Raw genomic sequence first — 26,954 nt, forward strand, 5'->3', positions numbered from 1 at the left:
GTTTTTTAAAAAATGATTGTATAGCTACAGTAAGGAAAATGTGAGCACTTGATATTTAGTAATGTTAAATAATTTTCCTTTATTCCTAGGGGAGTGGAGGCTCTGTAGCTATTTAAAAAGGAAAGTCCTTTTTAGAGATGCATATCAAAATATATATAGAAGAAATGATGATCTTAGGTTTGCTTCAAAATAATCTGGAGTTTCTTTGAATAGAACTCACATCGATTTTGTTATGTGACTAAAGCCTGTAGAATGCTGTTCGTATGCTCCAGATCTTTCCATCTGTAAATTTATTTATTCCTTTGAAGGTCCTTATCTTTCTTCACCAGAGCCTATTTAGAGCTTGTTTCTGCGTCATGGATTTCGTCTAGCGTCCTCCACCCTTCAGTAGCATGTGAACTATTTTTTATATTGGTTTGTTTTTAAAACACACATACACACAAGGACAAATTTTGCTATTAAAATATACCCCTGACCCTGGTATTCTTATCATTAAAATAGAGTCATAGAATCTGAGAGCAGTTAAACTGATCAAATGCACATAATGCATTAAGCATAGAGTGTGATTGAGAGAGGCTAAAAAAATCTGCCTTGAAGAATAGACCATTTAGTCGAGGACAAAATCATACAGAAACAACTGCAACAACAATGAACATTTATTGACTTCTTACTGTGAATGTGATCAGTACTTAGCTAAGTGCTTTATGTGCAGTTAATCCTCAGAACTCCATGAATAGGTACTACGTACTATTATTACTCCTAAAATACAAAAGAGGAAACTGAAGTGTACAAACTTTAGATAACTCGCTCAGTGTCGCACAGATAGTAGATTGGCATAGTAGATCCTAGACCCCAGGTCTCTCTGAAGCAAAAGCTCATGTTAGGTACAATTGCACAAAACCAGCAGTATCCTCTTCAATTGAGACTTACTCTGAACCTTCATTCTGCAGAGCAATACACAGCAAACCTTGCCTATTCAAACATTGACTCATGAATGTTGTGATAGCTAATTTTATGTGTCAACTGGTCAGACATCCAAAAACACCCTCAAAAACCACCCAGAATAATGAGATTAACGTTTTAATTGGTAGAGTAAAATAGGTTGCCCTCCATAATGTGGGTGGGTCTTGTCCAATCAGTTCAAGGCCAGACTAGAATATATAAACCATCTAAAGACCCTAGTAAGAGGGAAGTCTCCAGAAGACAACCTTTAGACTTCATTTGCATCATTGGGTCTTCTCTTGCCGCTCTGCCTGCTGGCTCACAGATTTGCCTGCAGATTTGAACTTGCCAGTCTCCATAATCATATGAGCCAATTCCTTATAATAAATCTGTTTCTAGAGAGATAGAAGGATACTCCTATTGGTTTTATTTTTCTGGAGAACTCTGACTAATACAAATGTATTTCAAGAAACCCAAATAGAAAGAAGATAATATAAATTACCGCTAAATTTTGCAACACTGACATAAAATAATTTTATAGGAAAGGGGTCTTTTCTTCCTATGAACCAATTCCTGAAGTAATGTGCTTCCAAAAATCATGAGCAGATGGTCGTACCTGCTATGTTTGATTTTGTCTTGGACAAAAGGCTAAAGGAAATAGGCTTAAGTTTTGTCATCATCATTTTTTCCAATATAATTCCATTGGTAGAAATGCAGACCTTCTACTATCTCATGAACTAAAATTATTTATTAATTTAGTACACATTGGCAGACCCTATACTAGGCACAGCAAATAGTCTCTGACCCCAAGCAGCTTAGTTGGGAGCCAGACAAGCTAAAACTGTGACACCATAATACGATAACCTGCTGTATTGGAGGCATGTCCCAAGTGCAATGGGTACAAAGAAGTGGCGTCTAAATCTGTAGGAGAGTCAGGAAGACATCCAGAAATAATAGTTTTAATATAAAAATATATTTTGGTAGGGTATCATAGACAGGTTTTTTTCTTTCAGACCTTCACCTAAGGCAGGCTCCAGGTTGCATCAACACAAAAGAAATCCCTATTTTACTTTTTTTCTTTTTTCTTGCTGCTTGGCCTACTCTACCTAGTTGTAAAATTGATAAGGATTCTACTTTAATATCCATGAGGAACTCATGTTTTCCTAGGCAATTTCGTTTTTTTTTTTCTCTTTCTGGCCTTTGCAGAGTCTTTGAAGGGTGAGTTTCTGAGCAAAACTATGCTAAATAAAAACATGCGCATCCAAAATGGAGTCACAACCCTTTTTCTCCTACCTTAGATCAATAATGTCTGCTTCTGACCCCAGTAGCAGATCTCTGATAAAAAGTGATTCATTTCTCCATTGGTTTTTCACACTCTAATGCAATTAAGAATTTTGAAATTGCTCAAAATAATTAACTATAAGCTCTTCTATCTTCTTCCTTCTCTGAATTGGTTTTACTTGGAAGCCAAGCCTGAGAAGTCATATTTAAGAGCTTGATCTTTCCAGAAGAGAAAAGTGGTTATATGGAAGGAAGGAAGGAAGGAACGAAGGAAGGAAGGAAGGAAGGAAGGAAAAGAAGCCACTGTTACCTTACAAGCAGCTCCTTTATGCCTACTTGCTCAATCATAAAGAAGTTTAATCACTTCAAGGCATGCTGGAACTAGACTGCTCTCAAATTGGACTCCTTGCCAATTCGTGTCTCCTGGAAACTTTCTTGATCCAATTGGAATCTCTAAACTAGAATATTAACACATTGTTTTCATCTATGGATAAGACAGTAGAAAATAAGCTGGGTGAGGTGGCGTGCTCCTGTAGTCCCAGCTACTTGGGAGGCTGAGGCAGGAGAATCTCTTGAGACCAGGAGTTCAAGGCAGCAGTGAACAATGATAACAGCTGTGAATAACCACTGCACTGCAGCTTGGGCAATGTATTTTAATTTTTTAGAGACTCCATCTCTAAAAATTTTTTTTAGCCAGGCGTGGTGGCATGTGCCTGTAATCCCAGCTACTTGGGAGGCTGAGGCAGGAGAATTGCTTGAACGCAGGAGGCAAAGGTTGCAGTAAGCCAAGATCGTGCCACTGCACTGCAGCCTGGGTGACAGTGAGACCACATCTCCAAAAAAAAAAAAAAAAAAAAAAAGAAAAAGGATTTTTTTTTAAAGAGAGAAAGAGAGTAGGAAATAATGATCAGATTTTAGGCATAATTCTATTATTTAAAACTGATCTAATTATACATGTATAACATATATAAGAAGTTTAAATCAAGAGAGGCTAGGGTAGGTACATTTCATTTTCATAAAAAGATTTCTGCCCCCCTCTCTCCTTTCTTCTCTCATAGAATGGCATTCTAAGAAAGGAGGAGAGATTTTGAGCTGAGACAGATCTGTGACTTACTGGCTAATGATATTCTGACTAGGGTGTACCTGTGGTGGTTTGGAAAGCATAACAGCTTGACAATACCTTGCTGAGGTTGGAAGGTGATTGCATACAACAAAGATCATTTGTTTTATGCAGGGGTCAGTGGCCAAATGGAATCCAATTTGAAGGAACAGAGCAGGCAGGTCCAGCTCTGGAAACGGGGCCAGCAGTAGCCAGGAGACAGTGTGGTCCCCAGCCAGCTTGCTGGGGTTCAGAGCTGGGCTCCAATCCCACAGAGATTCAGGAAGGGGGTACAACCAGGCACCAAGGGCCAGCTATGAACTCGGTCATTGTTAGTGAAATTTCAATCTAAAGTTTTAGATAAAAATAGTGGCTCCTTGGTGCTCATGTGGGCATCCAGGGCTTACTTTTTATCCTGGGGAGCTCAGGGGAGCAGATGAGCATCATCCCCATGGGAGAATCATGTAGGAATGAAGCTGAAGCTGGGGAGGGGTAAAAGTTTCAGCCAATTGTGATGGATTTCACAGTTGGAGTTATTCTAGTCCGGATAGCCTGAGAACTAAGAACCAGTGACTCAGAAAGGAGTCCAGTGATGGGAGTTGATAGTACACAGGAGAGATTGCTGTTAATACTTTCCAAAGTCCTATGTAACATTTCTCTTTCTCTGTCTCTCTCTCTCTCTCTCTCTCTTCTGTGTGTGTGTGCGTGTGTGTGCGTGTGTGTGTGTGTGTGTGTGTGATGGAGTCTCGCTCTATTGATAAGATAATAGAAAATAAACTGGGTGACATGGCATGCTTCTGTAGTCCCAGCTACAGCTACTTGGGGGGCTAAGGCAGGAGGATATCTTGAGGCCAAGAGTTCAAGGCTGCAGTGCACAGTGATCATGCCTATGAATAACCACTGCCCTTCAGTCTGGGCAACATAGTAAGACTCCATCTCTAAAAAAGTTTTGTTTTTTTTTGAGACGGAGGCTCGCTCTGTCGCCCAGGCTGGAGTGCAGTGGCGTGATCTCTGCTCACTGCAAGCTCCGCCTCCCAGGTTCACGCCTTTCTCCTGCATCAGCCTCCCGAGTAGCTGGGACTACAGGCATGCACCACCACGTCTGGCTAATTTTTTGTATTTTTAGTAGAGACGGGGTTTCACCATGTTAGCCGTGATGGTCAGGATCTCCTGACCTCGTGATCTGCCCGCCTTGGCCTCCCAAAGTGCTGGGATTACAGGCGTGAGCCACCGTGCCTGGCAAAAGATTTTTTTAAAGAGAGAGAAAGAGAGTAGAAAATAATGTTGCCCAGGCTGGAGTGCAATGGCGCAATCTCGGCTCACTGCAACCTCCACCTCCTGGGGTTCGAGGGATTCTCCTGCCTCAGCCTCCAGAGTAGCTGGGACTGCAGGCACCGGCCACCATGCCTAGCTAATTTTTGTGTTTTTAGAAAGAGATGGGGTTTAACCATGTTTGCCAGGTTGGTCTTGAACTTCTGACCTCAAGTGATCCTCCTGCCTTGGCCTTTCAAAGTGTTGGGATTATAGGTGTGAGTCACTGTACCCGGCCAATGTAACATTTCTACTTGAATTTCATTGTCCAGAATTTAGGCACATGGCCACAACTAGCTTCAAGAAAGGCTGGAAAATATATTCTTTTATTCCAAGTGACAGTTTGCCCAGAAAAAAATAGAGATTTTGTTAAGGAGGAAGAGGAGAATTGATATAGGTAGGCAATAAACCCACCCTTCCTTCCTTCCTTCCTTCCTTCCTTCCTTCCTTCCTTCCTTCCAGACAGAGTCTCACTCTGTCACCCTGGCCAGAGTGCAGTGGCACGATCTCGGCTCACTGCAACCTCTGCCTCCCAGGTTCAAGCAATTCTCTGCCTCAACCTCCTGAGTAGCTGGGATTACAGGTGCCCGCCACCACGCCTGGCTAATTTTTGTATTTTTAGTAAAGACAGGGTTTCACCATCTTGGCCAGGGTGGTCTTGAACTCCTGACCTCATGATCCACCTGCCCTGGCCTCCCGAGTGTTGGGATTACAGGCGTGAGCCATCGCGCCCAGCCAACACTTTCTATGACAAACCTTATATGCTTTGTAAAAGCATTGCCTTTGCTTTTTTAAATCCTAACTGCCACTTACTAGTAGTATGATCAGGAACAAGTTAATTAACTTATCTTAACCTCAGTCCTAGTATCTGTAAAATTGGCATATCATTACCTAGCTCACAAGGTTGTGAAGAGTAAATAAAATTAATGTATGTAGACTAAATACATGTTGGTTTCCCTCGTCATGAAGTTGGTCCTGCTTTTCTCTGGACCACATTCCTTTACCATTGTCCTGGTGTTATTTTGATTCTTTGATCATGATTACTACAAGGGATTATCACAGCTTGGTCTTACTCATGCAGGCAAGGAGGAGAAATTATTCAATTCAATTAATCCCAGGTTCTGTATCCTCAAGGAATGGAGTTGGTAGTATAATGAAACAGATTACATGAATTCTTTCTATTTAACAATTATAGGTTTCATGACAACTTTTGAAGAAATGTATTAACTTGGGCCCAAATTGGTATATTTCTAAATATGGAGCCATAAAAACAGTTACATATGTCATCCTGAAGTTGTAGTTTATTTAAAACAATTATGTTTTTTGTGTCTGCCCTAAATGAAGTTCACAGTTTATGGAACCTACACACTGCAATTGCCTTATGGCAACATTTTTATCTTGCCATGTGACATTCACCTGTTAGACCTCATTATCATCATGGACTCATAACTTTGGCTGCAGCTCTCGTTTGCTAGTGTAATGTTGAACGTAGATTAGATATGAACTCTTTGCCAAGCTCAGTGGTGGAGAAAGTCCCTTTAGAATTGCAGGACTTTTGTTCTCTTTTTGACCTCTTTGCATTTTCTTTCTTATCTTGGTAACCATAGAAACAGCTTGGAGAGGTGTAGCCGCATCAGATCCATTTTTTTCATTGCATGGAAGGCGCCAGTTGCATCAGGGCTTTGTCAATGATTATTTGACACAAAAGGTGAAGGGTTGAACTTAGAACGGCAACTAGCCTGGCTTTTAAAGGCATTTGGGAACAAGGGGGTTTATTACCCCTGCGGTCTGTTTCTATACTTACACATCACTGAGCCCCTTCACTTCTCCCTCCGCAGGCCCCTGGTGCCCGCCCTTACATGGTCAGTCTTTTGTACTTAGACTCCTTTGTCCTTATCTACTTCCGTTGATGTGGCTACCTCAGTGTCCTCTCTCAAGGTGTGCAGTGAATGTGAACTTTGGATTATAGCAATCTCTTATGAGCAAGGGCACCTGGTTCTTAATTTCCCGCTATATATAAAGGAAATAAAACCTACTTCTCAGAGTTATTTTAAGAATAAAATGAGGAAAAAAAGTTGTGTTTGGCCGGGCGTGGTGGCTCACGCCTGTAATCCCAGAACTTTGGGAGGCCGGGGTGGGATGATCATGAGGTCAAGAGATTGAGACCATCCTGGTCAACATGGTGAAACCCCATCTGTACTAAAAATACAAAAATTAGCCGGGCGTGGTGGCGCATGCCTGTAGTCCCAGCTACTCGGGAGACTGAGGCAGGAGAATCTCTTGAACCTGAGGTTGCAGTGAGCCGAGACTGTGTCATTGCACTCCAGCCTGGCGACAGAGCGAGACTCTGTCTCAAAAAAAAAATAGTGTTTATGTATATATTTCTAGGCAGACAGTAGGCATTCTATAAATGTTGGTTTATTTCCCTTCACGTTAATCTTTCTCCTCTGACATTTCCATGTTCTTTTTACCTGTGAAACTCTACTGCTTAGAGTGGTGTCTGAACCAATGACATTAGGAATGACAAATCTCAGGCTTTACCCCAGGCCTACTGGATCAGAATCTGCATTTTAACAATATCCTAGATGTTTCATATACATATTAAAGCTTGAGAAGTACTGCTCTACAGTAGACGTCCTCACTTTTTTACCACCTTTCCAAAGGGGAAAGAATAACGGCTACCACTGATTCCACGCCTTGTCTGTTCCAGATGCTAGCTTCTTAACTGCACTTTTCTCATCCTCACTCTGAGCTTGGCACTAATATCTCCTCTTTACCTGTGAAGAAATGGAGACAAACAGAGTTACCTCCTTAGCCCAAGATTACACATGGCAGACACACACAAAAACGATTTTTAATAAACTGTAACTTTAATTTTAGTAAACTGTAACTTTAATTTTGTTTTCAGTATGAAATGCTTAACTGGTTTGAAGACACCATATCCAGAAATATACCAATCTAGACTCAAATTAGTAAATTTCTCCCAAAAGTTGTCATGGTACTGGGCACGGTGGCTCATGCCTTTAATCTCAGCACTCAGGGAGGCCGAGGAGGGCAGATCACTTGAGGTCAGGCGTTCAAGACCAGCCCTGCCAACATGGTGAAACACCGTCTCTACTAAAAATACAAAAATTAGTTGGGCATGGGGGCACACACCTGTAGTCCCAGCTACTTGGGAGGCTGAGGCAGGAGAATCACTTGAACCTGGGAGGTGGAGGTTGCAGTGATCTGAGATCACACCACTGCACTCTAGTCTGGGCAACAGAGCGAGACTCCAGCTCCAAAAAACAAAGCAAAACAAACAAACAAAATGTTATGGAAAGGTCCAGGTAAGACTCTAACTCAGGCCTTTTTTACCCTGAACACTTTGTGCTACTGCCAAACCACCTGGACCTACTGGCTTTTGTTGCTGGAGAAGACTGAAACGGAAAAAAGAAGAAAAAAATTAAAACCAAAAACCCTACACAAGATGGAGACGTAAAACTATTAAAGGTAACCTTGGGTTTCAGTGAAATCAATAGAGAACCACTTCCTTGATGAATTATTCCATCTGTCCTCAATTCTTTTCCAGGTTCCTTGCCCTTTATTTGATATTGACATACACTGGGCACCTAATAATTGATAATAAAACATTCCACATACACCAAACTGAATGGTTGTTTAATTTCAGCCTGTTTAGTGAAATGATGTGTTAGCTGATTGTGGCATCTAATCTAGTGTGTGATTGTGTTACTTTGTTTATTAATTTTTTTCAGTTGTATTTTTTTCTCTCAATAAGATTGTAAGATTGGGCTGGGCACAGTGGCTCACGCCTGTAATCGTTGCACTTTGGGAAGCTGAGGCGGGGATTCAAGATCAGCCTGGCCAATATGGTGAAACCCCATCTCTACTAAAAAAATACAAACAAGCAAACAAACAAAAATTAGCTGGGCGTGGGACGGGCACCTGTAATCCCAGCTACTTGGGAGGCTGAAGCAGGAGAATCGCTCGAACCCGGGAGGTGGAGGTTGCAGTGAGCCGAGATCACGCCACTGCCCTCCAGCCTAGGTGACAGAGCGAGACTCCATTAAAAAAAAAAAAAAAGAGGCTGGGCGAGGTGGCTCACACCTGTAATCCTAGCACTTTGGGAGGCGGAGGCGGGCGGATTGCCTGAGCACAGGAGTTCGAGACCAGCCTGGGTAACACAGTGAAACACCATCTTTCCTAAAATACAAAAGAAATTAGCTGGGCATGGTGGCGCACGCCTGTAGTCCCAGCTACTCAGGAGGCTGAGGCAGGAGAATCGCTTGAACCCCGGAGGTGGGGAGGTTGCAGTGAGCCGAGATCACACCACTGCACTCCAGCCTGGGTGACAGAACAAGACAAAAAAAAAAAAGAAAAAAGATTGTAAGATTGTTAAGGCAAGGCAGCCCCTTCCTTTCTCCCTTTTCTCCTGCCTTCCTCTTCTCCCTTTCTCCCATCTCCCCTTCCTTTCCTTCTTTCTTTCATCTGTATAATTTTGTAATGCCAAAGGAAAAAAAAAACCTACTAGTATTTATATTTCTGGAATGAGAAATGTAATTTAACTTCAGATTATTTAATAATTTTAGTTTGTTTGCAATTAACAGATTATATTTTGTTAATACTTCTGGTTTGGGCAAGGAATCTGTTCTGATTGATTTTGCTTTAGATCGAGAGAGTATCTCATACTTTGTCTATTGCACTAATCTTGATGTCTTAAATTTCTTGTTATGTTAAGAATAAACGCCCTAACTATGGGTTTTGAAATTACAAAGGCATGAAAACATTACGTTTGGGAACCCCACTAAATTAGTGAGTTGAAAGTATTTGATGGAGTCTTTTAAAATTAGCCAAAATATTTTTTTCCAATGTGAATTTTAATAATTATACTAAGGATTCTATATGGATCAAAAGAAATAAAATCTAATTGACTTATGTAGAATATACCTTCCTTTCCTCTTTAATGTTATTAAGCAATAAGAGGTATGCTGAAATTATGAATTAATTTTTGATCTTATGGTGAGTTCTTTCTTAGAGGCAAATATTCTACCTTTATAGTATTCTTAAATCTCTTGAAGTTCTCATGATATATACTGTAACTATAAATGCACTCCATATTTGAACTATCAGAATTAACAAACTGGACTGATTTACCTATTTTCCATACTTTTAAGCTTAATCCACCAAACAATATACCTAACTAGTCAGAAATGGGATGATAATGACTCCCAACGAGGAATGACTTTTTAAAAACTTCTCCACTCCATTTATTCATTGGAATTTATTAAGACATCATTCTGTAAGAGGGGTCAAATATCTGATTTTATCTCCACTGGACATGAAAACTGTGCCTGTGAAAGTCAGGTAGTGTCCATTGTTCCAGATCCCTGTCTGTTGTGGGAGTGAATTCCAGTTCACGAGCTCAGCTGTGCAGAAAATATCACATTTCCTTATTTTCCTCAAATCAACAGAAATCTGACTCTGAGCCCCCATCCTACAGTACAGGGACAGCATTCACTGTCATGACTGGCTCTTCCCATGGGACCATGCTAAGATTCTGGGGGAACACTGATCGTTCTGTTTAGTGAGAGATGGCTCACGCTGGTTTCTGCTGATGTACCTGTGTCTCACCAGCAAAGTTTAAGCACTTAGCTGCTTCTGGACCATGTTCGGGGTAGGAGAATCTTTGGGGATCCTGGGAGCCCCTGTGTCTGGAGGTCTGTTCTCCTTAGGAGGATGACAAGCCTTCCCCCTTGGATATCTTTCCTCCTCATTTGGGCATGGCTATCAAGTTATCCATAGGCTCCTGATACTTTTCAGGACCCACCAATGTCTGTCGCCTGTCCAGTCTCCAGAATCTGTGCTTTCTCTCTCCCTTTCTTAAAATGACGAGTTCAAGGGTGCAGCACACCAACATGGCACATGTATACATATGTAACAAACCTGCACATTGTGCACATGTACCCTAGAACTTAAAGTATAATAAAAAAAATAGGATTTTCCTTTTCTACTTCTACTGCAAGACACACAGCGTTATGTCTTCTATGGACTTTGGTTTTACAGAGACCAGAAGAGCCTCTGACTTCATATGTCTATGTTTTGGGCTCTGTAAAAATTTCTTAGGTAAAAAGTTACAAAGGACTTTCCTTCTTGCTTGAGACTGGAGGAGAATTGCAGGAGAATTGAATAAATCAGAATTTAGGGCCAGGGTGGTGGCTGACGCCTGTAATACCAGCACTTTGGGAGGCCAAGGTGGGTAGATTGCTTGAGTCCAGGAGTTTGAGACCAGCCTGGCTAACATGGAGAAAACCGATCTTTACAAAAAATACAAAAATTAGCTGAGTGTGATGGCGCATGCCTGTGGTCCCAGCTACTCGGGGGGCTGAGGTGGGAAGATCACTTGAGCCTGGGAGGTCGAGGCTGCAGTGAGCCGAGATCATGCCGCTGCACTCCAGCCTGGGTGACAGAGTGAGACCCTGTCTCAAAAAGTATCCAGACACAGATCTATGCTAATTGCTCAGAGAGGTTTCTTAACGTGGGGTTTTATAAGGACAATAAAAGCATTCATGTTGATTAAATCTACTTGAGCATGAAAACTCCTTGCTGTAAACTACGTTAAAGATAACTACACAATTCTCATATACATTTCCAGTGCCTTCTGGAACCGGGAAGAACCTGTAGCCCGGGTTTAGGTTTGATCTGCATTCCTTTCCCCACCAGGTTCTATTGATCCCTTTCTGTGTGAGGTTCACACTGACCTTGTCTAGTAAGGATGTCAGTTTGTTATAACAGGGCCCATTTACATTGGGTTCTTAAGCCTTTGCTAATGTATGCATTACAGTTTTCTTTAAATTCTTTGTAGACACTTTATCCCTGCATTAGCCAGGGTGGATTGTTCTATTTCTACCTTCTATCTTCTACCTGGGTAGAATTATTATCTTCTACCAGTAGAAGATTGTTCTATCTTCTACCAGGCTGAAGAATTCCAGGCATCAGCTGTACCTGGGAACATGGGGGAGGGTGGCTGATGTGTAGACCTTCCTCTTGCTCAAATCTGTGCACTGTTGGTCGTCTATTTTCCTGGTGGTATTTCCTCTCTTACTGCAGCTCATGGGGGCATTTAAAACTTCTTACATTAGGTAGAGACATTTTTTATTTGGTGTATGAGGAGAAAACAGATTCCGAAGCATTTCCTTTGTAATATAATTATACATTCTTCCTGGTAGACATTCCAGTGTATCATTTTGCTGTGATACAGATTATAACTGCGCTCACAGGAAACTCTTTACTTAATTAAAAAAATATACATTTTATTACATATTTTATGCCAGTGCTATTTGGCTTTTATTATATGTTTTGGAAAAAAACATCCTGATGTCCCCCTTCTGCTAATTTAAATTATTTGTTAAAGTAACGTGTGAGCCTAGTTTATGAAGTCAAACGCTGTTTTTTTGTTATAAACAATTTATGGCTGTTTGATGTTATAAACTGCTGGCTCCCCAGTCCCACTCCCAAGAGACCACAATTTTCAACTCTTTTAACAATTTATTCTGGCACTTGCTTCCACATTTGTAAATAATATGCTGTTATGTCTTAAATTTTTAATTGACAGTGTTCCATGGGAGATTAAGATTTAGCTTGTTCCCCTATTGAACACTGCCCCCCCAACCCTCTTCTCCTGCTATAGTTAATATAATTGTGGCATAATCCTGGTTTAATGAAAATTCAGGCTACATTATGATGATCATGTGAGTGTGACAGGTGGTGGTATTGGAAGTTTTGATCTAGGCACTGACATACAATTGATATAAGATTCCAGTGTCAGCATTAGACCAATAAGAAATTTCCAAAAAAATAATGTATAGATATATACTGATTTCATGATTCAGATAATCCCTTACCCTTAAGGAAGACAGAGAAGTATAAAGAGTGAAGATTGGAAAAGGATTTTGTGAAAGAAATTTCTTTGGTGAAGCTGTGCTGATTCCCACCTATTAAAGATGGGAGGACGGCCGGGCATGGTGGCTCATGCCTGTAATTTCAGCACTGTGGGAGATGGGGAGGATGGACCAATTGAGCTCAGGAGTTCAAGACCAGCCTGGCCAACATGGTGAAACCCCATCTGTACTAAAAATACAAAAAAAAAAAAAAAAATTAGCCAGCCATAGTGGCGCAAGTCTGTGGTCCCAGCTACTTGGGAGGCTGAGGTGGGAGGATTGCTTGAGCCCAGGAGGTGGAGGTTGCAGTGAGCTGAAATCATGCCACTGCACTCCAGCCTGGGTGATAGAGTGAGACCTTGTCTCAAAAATAAATAAATAAATAAATAGATAAATAAGGGAGGAGAATGTGGGGCGCCTCCCCCTTCACCTCAAGTCTGATGACAGATACGTTAATAGGACCATTTGGAGAGCTTAACATGTGTCCTTGAGCCACCAGGCACAAAGACTCATGTGTGACTCACATCTGTGGCAGACTGGTTTCTCTGATTGTGGGAGTGAGGAAACATTGTCTCTAAATTATGAATGTCCTGGCTACTCAGAGTTTGTTCTGTAAAGAATGTTTCTACATGTACACTGTGCAAGAGAGAGTGAAATGTTTTGGGAATTCTCTTAGATTCTGTCTAACTGAGCCCTTTAGAGAGGCAATGGGAACTAAGGAGATAGAGACTAGAGATGAGCCACCAGATTATTGAGGCTGTGGAAAGAGCAAAGTGACCAGCCAGAGTAGAAACGTATCACTTAAGTCAAGGGAGCTATGCAGAGGCTGGGCGCGGTGGCTCATGCCTGTAATCCTAGCACTTTGGGAGGCTAAGGCGGACAGATCACCTGAGGCCAGGAGTTCGAGACCAACCTGGCCAACATAGCGAAACCCTGGCTCTACTAAAAATAAAAAAAAAAAAATTAGCCAGGCTTGATGGCAGGTGCCTGTAATCCCAGCTACTCGGGAGGCTGAGGCAGGAGAATCACTTGAACCGGGGAGGTAGAGGTTGCAGTGAGCCAAGGCCATACCACTGCACTCTAGCCTGGGCGACACAGCGAGACTCTGTCTCAAAACAAACAAACAAACAAACAAACAAAAAAAAAAAAACAAAAAAATAAAAACAAAACAAAAAAAAACCCAGAAGGCTATGTAGAAAAGCTTCACTTGCTGGGGAATCACCAAGGAACCAATGAAAGCACCTCTGAAACAAACAAACAAAAAAAACACCCTTAAAGAAGTGGTTCAGGAGGCTCAGAGAGTGTGAAGCGAGACCAACTTATAATAGTAACATCTGAGTGAGAATATACCTGCCCTTCTTTCATGCCTTCCACCCCAACCTCAGGGCAGTTAAAACAGCAGTTAGGGAGTGAGGATGGAATTGACTAGGAAAAATAAAAGAAGCAAGCCACACTTTTTACCCAAAGGTTGCCAACTCACCTGCAAATGGTCCTGGTTGGGGGAGGCCAGGCAGGAGTTTCCCTTTTAAAAGGAGATTGATGAATTGATGTGTTAATTAATATAAACCTTTAATTCTAAATTCTGAATAAAGACTGTGTATTCTTTTTTGTCCCCTAATTCCCCCTCCTATATGTTCTCTTTCTTGATTTAATACCTCATTTCAATAGTACATGTGTTCCAGTAGCTTCGTGTAAAAGAATTCATGGAGATGAAGTTTTTGAGTAACATATGAAATGACTATTTAATCTCACACTTGATTGATAGCTAGACTGGATATAGAAACATAGGTTGGAAATCATCTGTCTTTGGAAGTTTGAAGGCTTTGCTGTATTGTCTTTTCTAATGTTATGGTGAGAAGTCAAGTGTCAGTCTAACCCTTGATTTTCTACATGTGACATGTTTTTTCTTCATGGAAGTTTTCAGCGTCTTTCTGTACCCTCAGAGACTGTGGAATTTCACAATCACTTGCTTTGTTGTCCATGGTTTTTCATTCATTTTGTGGAGGACCAAGTGGATTATTTCAATCTAGAAAGTCATGGTCTTCTGAAACATTTTTTTAAAATTTCATAATATTCTTCTTTTCCTCCTCACCCTTTTTTACTGTTCTCTCTTTCTGGAAGTCTTTCTGGTTAGATATGCTAGATTTGTCTTCTAGGTTTCTAATCTTATCTTTCCTGTTCTCTACCTCTTTGCCACTTATTCTAGTAAGGGAGATTTCTTCAACTTTATCTTTAAACATCTATTGTATTTTTAACTCCTGCTGTCGTATTTTTAAAGTAAACTTTTGTATTAGTTATTTATTGCTGTGTAACAAACCACCCCAAAATATAGCAACTTAAGCCTTCAAATATGTATTGCATCAGTTTCTGTGGCCCAGGAATTCAGGAACAGCTTAATTCAGTGGCTTGGCTCAGGGACTCCTGTGAAGTTGCCGTCAAGACATTGGCCAGAGCTGCAGTCATCTTAAGGCTTGACTGGGGCTGGAGGATGGGCATCTGAAATGGTAATATGCATGGCTATTGGCAGAAGGCCTCACTTCTTTGTTGTGTGGACTTCTTTATAAAGCTACTTGAGCAGCCTCATAACATGGCAGCTAGCTTCTCACAATTAAGTGACCTGAGAAAGAATAAGGCAGAAACACAATGTCTTTTATATCTCAGTCTCAGAAGTCAAATAGCATCGCTTCTGTTGTATTCTGTTGGTCAAGAAGACCAACCCTGATACAGTGTGGGAGGAGATAACATAGGCTTTGAATTCTCGGAGGTGGGAATCAATCACTGGGGACCATCTTGGAAGTTGGCTGCTGTATATTTCCTGTTCTCCAAGAATTCTTTTTTTAATGTGAACCTGTTTTTGTTTCATGGATTCAGTGTTTTATCTTTTTTCTCTAAAGATACTAATCATAGCCTTTTTGAAATTTATTTATACCCTGCAGTATCGTCTATCACAGGAAACTATGTTACATATATATGCATCTCCAAATAGAAAATGGTATTTTTGGTTTTGTATGTTTTAGATTTGTATTTCAAATACATTAAGGAGTAATCATGTACAGATTGATTTAAAAGCAGTTAACCAGATGATTTTAAGGTAAAAAATATTTTAGAAGGAGAGTAATATGTTATTTTTCCAGAGTGAACTGATAAAAATAGTTTTATACAAATTTTATGCCCCTGAGATGTGTGTGATACAGGGTTTTATAAGTGATACCATGTTTTAAAAGCATTAGGATATGCTGACAAAACTTTTAGTAAACTTTTTTTGAAAAGTAAAGAGTTGTCTGATAGTTTATCTCTTTGTGACATAATGAGATGGTTAATAATATGGGCTAAGAAGATCAGACTGCATGGTTTTGAGTCATCTTTACGACTTCTATGTGATATTGAACAAACGTCTTAACCTCTCAGAACCTCCATAAGATTAGCATAATAATGATATCTACTTCACAGCTGTCATGGGGATAGAATGAGAAAATACATGTAAAGCACATAGAACTATTCCTCACACATATTTAATACTCAGTAAATGTTAGCTATTATTAACACTTTTTATATAAAACAAGGCACCACTGGGAATCATCATGGTATACGATCCATCTCGCCAATTATTTACAAACAACTGTTATGCATTCTTTTGTGAAAAAATTGTTGTGTATGATATATTTGACATACTTACTTCTTATGATAACAATGACGTTTCAGAAAATCCACAGTGTGTTATCAAGTGTGATTGTCTTCAAGAGCTATTGAACATGATCTCAATCATTAGAGTGGAAAAAGTTCACTTTGAGATTGCATGGAATACCCCATGAAATTCTCTGATACATACCCACCCCTTAAACAATACTCACACCTTCACATATATAGCAGAAGGTACTGTTTGTCTCATTGTTTGCATGCTAAAAAACAAACAAGAGAAATCCATGTCTCTGAAAATATAATGTTGGTTTTTTATGCCAACATATGTATTTTTACTTGGGGAACATCATTTAGTACAGAGGCATTCAAATTTTACAGTTGCTCATTTGTGGCTCTGTATTTTAACTTAGCATCTCAGTCAACCTTTCTGAAGAGTAATGTGTTTTCTTCTTTCATAAATATTAGTCCTAGCTGGGCTCATTTTCTCATGCCTGTAATCCTAGCACTTTGGGAGTCTGAGGCAGGAGGATCACTTGAGCCCAGGAGTTCAAGACCAGCCTGAGCATCATCCTGGGGGCCTGTACAAAAAATCAAAAAATTAGCTGTGCGTGGTGACACATGCCTGTGGTCGCAGCTACTTGGGAGGCTGAGGTGGGAGGATTACTTGAGCCTTGGAGGTTGAGACTGCAGTGAGCTGTGTTCCCTCCACCGTATTCCAACCTGAGTGATAGAGTAAGACCCTGTAGGTTAAAAAAAAAAAAAAAAAATTGGTCCTAATAACAGTGGTATCTAACATTGACTGGCCAATTACTTCATGCCTGTGCTTTCCTTTTATTAGCTTGAAGTAACCCTGTGAAGTGGATACCCGTTATGTCCATTTTGGAGGTAAAGCATTTGGAGGTGAAGTTTGAGTAACTTGCCTAAGGTCAATAGCTAGTGAGTTACAGAGTCAGGATTTGAACCAGACAGTGTGGCTCTTAAGCCAACTCACTTAACCACTATACCGTACTATCCACCAAGGTATTTGTTAGTGGGTTAACTGTATGATGTTCCACAAAATGCCTTATTACGGTTTGCATTTGCCATTAGGCTGGGTTTAAATCAAGTGAAAATCAGAAATCTGATTATGTTATAATAAACTTTTATCATATTTTTGTAAAATATTTTATTGAAATATATATTTTTTTCTTTTTCTTTTTTGAGATGGAGTCTTGCTCTGTTGCCCAGGCTGGAATGCAATAGCACTACCTCGGCTCACTGCAACCTCCGCCTCTCAGGTTCAAGTGATTCTCCTGCCTCAGCCTCCCGAGTAGCTGGGACTACAGGCACGTGCCACCATGCCCAGCTAATTTTTGTATTTTTAGTAGAGACGGGGTTTCACTATGTTGTCCAGGCTGGTCTTGAACTCCTGACCTCATGATCCACCTGCCTTGGCCTCCCAAAATGCTGGGATTATAGACATGAGCCACTGCACCTGGCCTATTTAAATACATATTATCCAGTTAACATATATTTTGTTTTTTAAGCTCTGTTTTTTTTTTTTTTCTAAAAACAGTTATATAATGAAGTTTGCTTTGTCAAGGACTATGTTGACTGATAATAAAAGTATCATTTTATATTTGTCAAGTGTTTTATTTTTAAAATGTCTATAAGTGGTGAATTCCTTATTACAGGACGGGAAATTCTTCATTTTACAAAAAAGTCCAGCATATTCTAAGAATTTCATTTTCACATTTATTTAACTAACAAACTCCATAATGCTTTTTACTTTTTAACTTTTAGGTCTGGGGGTACATGTGCAGGTTTGTTATATAGGTAAACTGGTTTCATGGGGGCTTGTTGTATAGATTATTTTGTCGCCCAGCTACTAAGCTAAGTACCCAATAATTATTTTTTCTGCTTCTCTGCATCCTCCTACCTTCCATCCTCAAGTGAGTCCCAGTGTCTGTTGTTCCCTTTTTTTTTTTTCTTTTTTTGAGAAGGAGTCTCACTGTGTTGCCCAGGCTGAAGTGCAGGGCCACAATCTCAGCTCACTGCAACCTCCATCTCCTGGATTCGAGCAATTTTCCTGCCTTAGCCTCCCGAATAGCTGGGATTATAGGCACCTGCCACCACACCCGGCTAATTTTTATATTTTTAGTAGAGATGGGGTTTCACCATGTTGGCCAGGCTGACCTCAGGTGATCCACCCACCTTGGCGTCCCAAAGTGCTGGGATTACAGGTGTGAGCCACCACGCCCAGTCTGTTGTTCCCTTCTTTAAGTTCATGAGTTCTCATCATTCAGCTTCCACTTTTAAGTGAGAACTTACGGTATTTCGTTTTCTGTTCCTGTTTAGTTTGCTAAGGATAATGGCCTCCAACTTCATCCATGTTCCTGCAAAAGTTATTATTTCATCTTTTTTTATGGCTGCATAGTATTCCATGGTATATATGTACAAAATTTTCACACATATCCAGTTTGTCATTGAGGGGCATTTAGATTGGTTCCACATCACTGCAATACTCATAAAGCATCAGGTTCCATCAACAGAGTAAAAGGAACCTGATGCTTTACAAATATCATCCACTGTCCTCTGACAACAGAAAGGCAAAAAAAAAAAAAAAAAAAAAAAAGTAACTTAGTTACTGGCCTCGGGAATGTTGGGCTGATAGGGGAAAGTTCACTTTCTTGCTAATTCCAAGGAGCTTTTAAAAATAAATGGTGTGGATATTACCTATTGTTTATTCAGGAATAACCCTTATCCTTTTAATAATTGATCAGCATTTCATTTGTTGTAAAACTCTTTGTCCTGTGAAGCTGGAGGCCCATGAAAAGTGTCCATGGTGTTCAATTTCATATCTCAAGCCATCCAGGTAGATTTGAGATGGGACTTGGTATTAGGCTAGAGTAAAATTTTCCTCGATCTGCAAGCTTATCTGGTGTTTGAATTCTCCTTATAATTATCCTTGTCAAAAACCTGGCCAGGCACGGGGCTTATGCCTGTAATCCCAGCACTTTGGGAGACCAAGGCAGGCAGAACACTTGATGTCAGAAGTTTGAGACTAGCCTGGCCAACATGGTGAAACTCCATCTCTACTAAAAATACAAAAATGAGCCAGGCTTGTTGGCGGGTGCTTGTAATCCCAGCTACTCAGGAAGCTGAGGCAGGAGAATCGCTTGAACCCGGGAGGTAGAGGTTGCAGTGAGCAGAGATTACGCCATTGCACTCCAGCCTGGGTGACAGAGCCAGAGCCAGACTCCGTCTCAAAAACAAAAACAAACAAAAAGCACACACACAAAAAAACAAAAAGTCTGTCCTGCCCCTTCTAGAACAGCCCCACAGATACCTAAGAGCTCATCACTTCTAAACATATCTCCTAACTTCCTTCCTCTGCTCTTCCTTTTCTCTCTTCTCTCTCCATTTCTTTCCTTTTACCAGCTCCTTATGACTTATACCAACTTAAAAAAAATCTTTTCCTCAGGGTCATAAAAACAAATCCAGTCTCTGCTACAACTCATGCAGATAAATAGTTACTATCATCTTTATCTACATATCTCCATCTAAGATAAAAGAATCACTCCAGTTAAAAGTCATAGTTTTCAAGCATTCTGTATAAACCAATATTAGCAAACATTTATTGAGTGCCTACTATGTGCCAGGCACTAGCTATATATAACTTATAACCCTTACAGCTGTTCCAGGTGAGTTCATGATAGCTAATACTTACAAAGCCTTTACAATCAACTCATCTAGGATATGGTAAACACAAGTAAAGGGCTTATGCTAGAGGCTGACACATAGTGACATTCAATAAATGTTAACTGTTACTATCCCTTATACTTTGGGAAGAATTTGGAGAATGTTCGACTCAACTACAGTGTTCTACATAGCACTAACCTGGGGAAATTTTTTGGCTCCTGATGGGCTATTTCTCCTACATTTGTATTAACTACACAGTTTGGTCCTTAAAGCTATTCAAAAGAATGATTGAGGATGAAGGATGGAGACCTGCATTTTTCAAAAGCTTCAGGTTATTCTGGGCCAGGCCTTTGCACAGTTCTTTGAGGTCCGGTTCTTCCACGGAAGAAGCACTATCAGGTACAAGAAGAATAGGACCTGAGAGTTGAGTTTCAGCTCTAATGTGAGACTGCTAAAGAGATAGCTCTAGTTTGAATTTCACAAATTAAAATTCATCTTGAAAAATTGCAGCTTTTCTCAGGTCGGTTAAAGGGAAGAGGGAAGAGTTGATGCCCTCGGTTGATCAGGCGTGGGTCTGCTGGTGGCTGCCGGTACTCCAGCCTGAGAACTGATAGGTATAGGTATTGATTGTTTGGGGAACATCATTTAGTAAACAGGCATTAGAATTCTATAATTCATCATTTAAGAGGCTGTGTTTTAACTCAGCATCACTCTTTTGCTCCTACAAGCATTCCCTTGGACTTTTGTGCCAGTTCCCTTAGGCTCGCACTTCTTTAAACCCAGAAGGACTTGTCAAACTAGTCTAGGTGATCAGACAAACCTCAGCAGCTGGATACCTGTACCTGCTGATCTGGCATGTTCTCCTTTAGGAAGGGGGGTGTGACCGGGCGCGGTGGCTCACGCCTGTAATCCTAGCACTTTGGGAGGCCGAGGAGGGTGGATCACAAGGTCAGGAGTTCGAGACTAGCCTGGCAAATATGGTGAAACCCCATCTCTACTAAAAATACAAAAATTAGCTGGGCGTGGTAGCACATGCCTGTAGTCCCAGTTACTCGGGAGGCTGAGGCAGGAGGCGGAGTTGAACCCAGGAGGCGGAGGTTGCAGTGAGCCAAGATCATGCCACTGCACTCCAGCCTGGGTGACAGAAGGAGACTCCGTCTCAAAAAAAAAAAAAAAAAAAAAAAAGGAAGGGAAGTGCTCTGGAATAAAGAGTTCCCAGTCAGATTTAGGGGGGAATATGGGAAGAAACCTGGTAGGAGAAAACCTGGGATTTGATTCCTGGGTGCTCCACACAGTCTCGATGGTGTTGGGAACTGTTCTTGCTCTGAATATGATCATGTCAGTTCCACAGCTCTTTCTGTTTCTCTTGTTGGCTCCCTTCTAAAATTTAAATTTGACATAAAGTTAAGGTGCCTTTGAAAGCACACAAAGTCACCCTAGTGACCCTAGTCTCCTGTGTCACAAAATGTCAGAGCCAGAAGCAAGGTTGGCTTTCCATGAAGCTAAGGAAACTTTAGCACTAGAGCTCTATCTTGCATGGTCACCTTCCCAGGTCCTGGGAGGGGCCCTAGCAATGTGTTTATATTGGTATATTGCTAAAAGATAAAGGTAAAATCATGACTTTCATAGAGATAAAATAAATGTGTATCAAAAATTTTATTTAACTCATTGATTAATAAAGGAACAAATAAGAGATTACAACTAGTTTGAAGGAAAATTTAAACTACATATACATCATATATCTAATGTGTGTGTGTATATACACACACATTTTATATGTACACACATTATATATATATATGCACACACATATATATACACACATTTTATATATATACACACTTTTTTTTTTTTTGGGGATGGAGTCTCACTCTGTCGCTAGAGTACAGTGGCACCATCTTGGCTCACTGCAACATCTGCCTCCCGGGTTCAAGCAATTCTCCCGCCTCAGCCTCCTGAGTAGCTGGGATTACAGGCATGCGCCACCATGCCCGAATATTTTTTGTGTTTTTAGCAGAGATGGGGTTTCACTATGTTCGCCAGGCTGGTCTTGGACTCCTGACCTCGTGATCTGCCAGCCTCAGCCTCCCAAAGTGCTGGGATTACAGATGTGAGCCACTGCGCCCGGCCTACACACACACACTCTCTCTATATATATATACACACACACACACACACACACACATATTTTATATATATGTATACACACATTTTATATATATATATATATACACACACGCATTTTATATATGTAAATATGCAACTAGGATTGTGCAGATGCACTTACAAAAGTAGTAAGTGTCCACAGAGCAGTAATCGATAGTATTCCACAAGGTAACATGCATTTGCATTTCTATGGACAGCAATCATTTATGAAAAGACACAGGCCCGTAGAGAATCAGAAAACCGAGTAGGCTGTGCCAATAAGGCACTCATCACCTTTTTTTTTTCTGGTCCATTTCAACGTCATTCACATTTTTTCCTGGCAGTACGGTCACATGTTTTTAAAAATTTCAATAGTCACATATTCAGCCATAATAGATTTATTTGGTATAACTTTCCACTGCAACTTCCCCCCTATAACTCTTTCCCCCAGGGCCTTGGAGGGGCCGTGAACAGTTTTGGGATCCAGCTAAGGGACAGTTAAGCTAGAAATATAGTTAGTGAAGATTTTATAAGATATATTTGTATGTTCACTGTCACCCGCATGGGTAAAGTTATTGCTAGCCATTCCAGTATAGAAATGGAATGGCTTCGAACCTCTTGCTGACTCACTTGTCATTCTTCACCCAAAAGAGCAGGACCAGAATTCTCATCATGGTATGTGTACATCCCATAGCACCCGGCACCAGAGGCAGTAGGTTGTGGAGAAGTAGCGAGGTTTAAAATATTGAGAGCCAGAAACCAGTCTGCTGAAAAATTTTCAAAACCTTAAAGATCATAGATTTTTAAAAACTTGATAGTAGCACTCTCCCCAAATTTGACAGCATTCTAAATATTTATCTGACATTACCAAATATGAATTATGAAGCTGACATATATTTTGAAACATATCAATAATAAAAAAGCAGAAAAGCTCACCCAGGCTAGAGGAAATACTGAATTACCTTTCTGTTTTCTTTACAGAAAATATTACAAAGCAATTATCAAATGAAGAGCTGATTAAAGAATACACAGCCAAAAATGTAGCAAACAAGTATTATAGTGGGGTGCCAGGCAGTTCATTAATAAAAATATTGTTGCTTTTTGGATCTTGTAATGTTTGTGACATGGCAGCTTTTCAAAATCAATAATTAGTTGTGATTTAATTTCTCATTCTAAATAAGTATTGACTTTCATATCAACTTTTTCTATCTTTATCAATCTTTTGGTTAAGTGTTTACAGTCTGATAACAGACACTATCTCCTATCTGACCAGCTGGTAGTCAATCAATATTAATTGAGTCAATAAAAGCATAAAATATTGCAATCTGGGAGGGTAAAGTAGACCAGAAAGAGGGTGGCCTAATCTTGGTTTTGGAGGATGGGTAGAATTTGAAGACATGGTAGGGCTAGTGACATTAACAAAGGTGTAGAGATAGGAAAGACTGTGGAGATAGCAGGGGATAACAAATAGTTAATATCGGCTAAAGTGAAAGGTTTGCATTGAATAAGGCAAGAGAAAACAGGAAAGGAAGTTTTAGGCCACATTGCGGTATAAGGATCTTGAATGTCAGTCGGACTAAGGGAATTTAACGTCCCATGTAGTCATGGGAGAATCAACTGGACATTGGTGGTTTTTGTTTACCCAGAACCATGCTTCCTTTTGGTACTAGTACCTTTATATTCTATGGGAGACATGCTTTTTCTACTCTTAATCCATGCAGTTTGGGTGGGTTGACATTACCCTCCTGATCCAAGGGATGGGCCTATGACCCTGCTGCTTCTTTTCTTTTCTTTTTTTCTTTTTTTTTTTTGAGATGGAGCCTCACTCTGTTGCCCAGTATAGAGTGCAGTGGTCTGATCTTGGCTCACTGCAGCCTCCGCTGCCTGGGTTCAGATGATTCTCCTGTCTCAGCCTCTTGAGTAGCTGGGATTACAGGCAGGTGCCACCACGCCCAGCTAATTTTTTGTACGTTTAGTAGAGACGGGGTTTCACTGTGTTAGCCAGGATGGTCTCGATCTCCTGACCTCATGATCCATCTGCTTCACACTCCCAGAGTTCTGGGATTACAGGCGTGAGCCACCGCACCCAGCCAACCCTGCTCTTTGAAATGGAAGTAGCGTCAGTACTTCTGCTGGGCGACTGGGAAAGAGTACTCTTTCTTCTGCTAATGATTACACTTTCACTATAGGTCTACAGGTGGTGGCTGCTCTTTCCCCACACTCAGGAAGAACGTGTCTGAGAGTGAAGCCACCCAACAGCCCAAGGGTGTTGGGGAGAGATTCCTAATGACATTGCTTGAGTATCTAGATTCAACCATGCTTGAAGATTTTTGCTGTTTCATTTAAGTGTTTGCCAAATTTTCTTCACACATTTTCGTTTGAACTGACATTTTTATTTATGACTGAAAACTTCTGGCTAATGTAGGCATTAAATGTTTGTGATCAGTGTTTTATGAAGATGAAGCTAGTAGTAGATGGGTTACAGAAAGCAAGGTGGTGGCATTGGAAATGGTAAGGGAAAAAAGAAGTACAGAGAAAGAATTAAGAGGGCTTGGTAATTAGAATAGGAGGAGGGAGCAAAAACGACTGGTTTTTGAGATTGACTGAATGATAATAACATTGATAACATTTGTCAATATTAAAATTAAAATATTGGCTGGGTGCAGTGGCTCACGTCTGTAATCCCAGGACTTTGGGAGGCCGAGGCAGGCAGATCACCAGGTCAGGAGTTTGAGACTAGCCTGACCAACATGGTGAAACCCTGTCTCTACTAAAAATACAAAAATTAGCTGGGTGTGGTGGTGCATGGCTGTAGTCCCAGCTACTCCGGAGGCTGAGGCAAGAGCATCGCTTCAACCCAGGAGGCAGAGGTTGTAGTGAGCCGAGATTGTGCCACTGCACTACAGCCTGAGTGGCAGAGTGAAACTCTGTCTCAAAAAAAAAAAAAAAAAAAAATTAAAATTAAAAAAATAAAAATTTAATTAAAAAATTTAAAATTTAAAAAATTAAAAATTGATAACATTTGTCAATATTAAAATTAAAATATTAACATTTAAAAAATTAAAAGGGCACATAGTTGGCTGTATACCTTAGTTTTGTAACTTTCAGTGAAAATGGGCAACTGTGTTGTCATAACAAAAAGTAGGCAATGCAATCTCATCATGACATGATATAATAATGTCAGAAAGGGTACCATGTTCCCCCAACTCCCCCATGGGTAAATACATTTATTCATATGCTTTGAGTTTGAAGTGATAGGAAAAGCAAGGGGAAATATTTAGGAAGTTGCTAAAATGTAGAACTACACTTCAGGAGAAAACTCAGGATCCGAGACACAATAAACACATGTGCTGCCAAGATAGAACAATGTGGTGATGTGAGAGCGGTGAGTCTGTAACAGTAGAATGAGCAAGGAGCTGATGGACAGGAACATCAGGGAGAACAGGGCTAGGAATGAGTCAGGCCTTTTTTCCAGCCAGACATCCAGTCTCCACCTGCTGCTGTTCAGGAAGCAAAGTCTGTGAAAGAGTGTCATGCCACTTAGGTAGGCACAGCTGCTTAAAAGTGCCCTGTAAGGCTTGAATTGAGCAGTTGGAAGACCTGAGTCTGGGTGAGATTTCTGGGGGAGTGGTTGTAGAGAAGAAAGGGATGAAGAGTGAAGAAAACAGAGATGGGAGGATTGATTAGAAAATTCTCTTGGAATTCAAAGAAAGAGAATCCTTCAAAGAGGGGATCATCAACTTCGGAGAACTGCAGATAGACAAGATGAACCTCACTGGACAATGTAGATTCACTGGAACTTGAGGTTGAAAATGATTAAAGTGGAATGGATGATATAAAAGTGGAAGCAGTGGGTGGAGAACAGAAGTTTGGCAGAGAAGGGAAGGAGAGGAGCAGGGTAATGTACTAATGGAACAACTTCACCAAGGTTTTTTGTTTCTAGGGCAGAGGAGGCTTTTTGGTTGTTGTTGTTGTTATTGTTTTGTTTTGTTTTTGAGATGGAGTCTCACTCTGTCGCCAGGCTGGAGGGCAGTGGCAGAATCTCAGCTCTTTGCAACCTCTGCTTCTCAGGTTCAAGCGATTCTCCTGCCTCAACCCCCTGAGTAGCTGGGGCTACGGGCGTGTGCCACCATGCCCAGCTAATTTTTGTATTTTTATTAGAGACGGGGTTTCACCATATTGGCCAGGATAGTCTCGATTTCTTGACCCCATGATCCGCCTGACTTGGCCTCCCAAAGTGCTGGGATTACAGGCATGAGCCACCGCGCCCAGCTGGGGAGGCTTTTTCTGAAGGGGAGACAGAGAGAAGAAGCAGTGAACCGGAAGATACTAACTAAGTGAAATTACTAGAAAGAGAGAGAGAATCAATGGAATAAGAAAGTAGATATGACCGACAGTAGTAGAGAGAACAGATAGAGAGGGGAGCAGTACATTCCCTGTCTGAGACTGGTGAAGAGGTTGAAAGAAAGGGTGTAAAGAGAGATGCTTGGAAGCCAAAGGGAGAGGAGATGAGGCATCTCTAATGTGTTTCCAGCATAGATAAGACAGTAACATGAGATGTCTGCTGCATTCAACAGTCTGTGGATCAAGTTGCAGTGGGGATGTCCAAATTGCTTTACTCCCCATGAGATCTCACAGATTGTGTTACTGTAAACTGATGTTTGAGCTAGGAAAAAAATTTAAAAGGACACACAGTCTCTGCTGTATACCTTAGGTTTTAACTTTCAGTGAAAATGGGGCAATTGTTGGTGTTTTTATGACAAGAAGTAGATAATGCAATCTCATCATGACTTAATACATCCAACACAACTTATCATCACTTATATAAAGTAAAAATACAGATTTAATTGAAGGTGACATAAATTTCATAACTGTGTGCTGTGAAGGATGTATACCTTTTTCTGGGAGAATCCCAGAGA

The sequence above is a fragment of the Theropithecus gelada genome, chromosome 2 (assembly GCF_003255815.1).
Source record: "Theropithecus gelada isolate Dixy chromosome 2, Tgel_1.0, whole genome shotgun sequence".
NCBI lineage: Eukaryota > Metazoa > Chordata > Mammalia > Primates > Cercopithecidae > Theropithecus > Theropithecus gelada.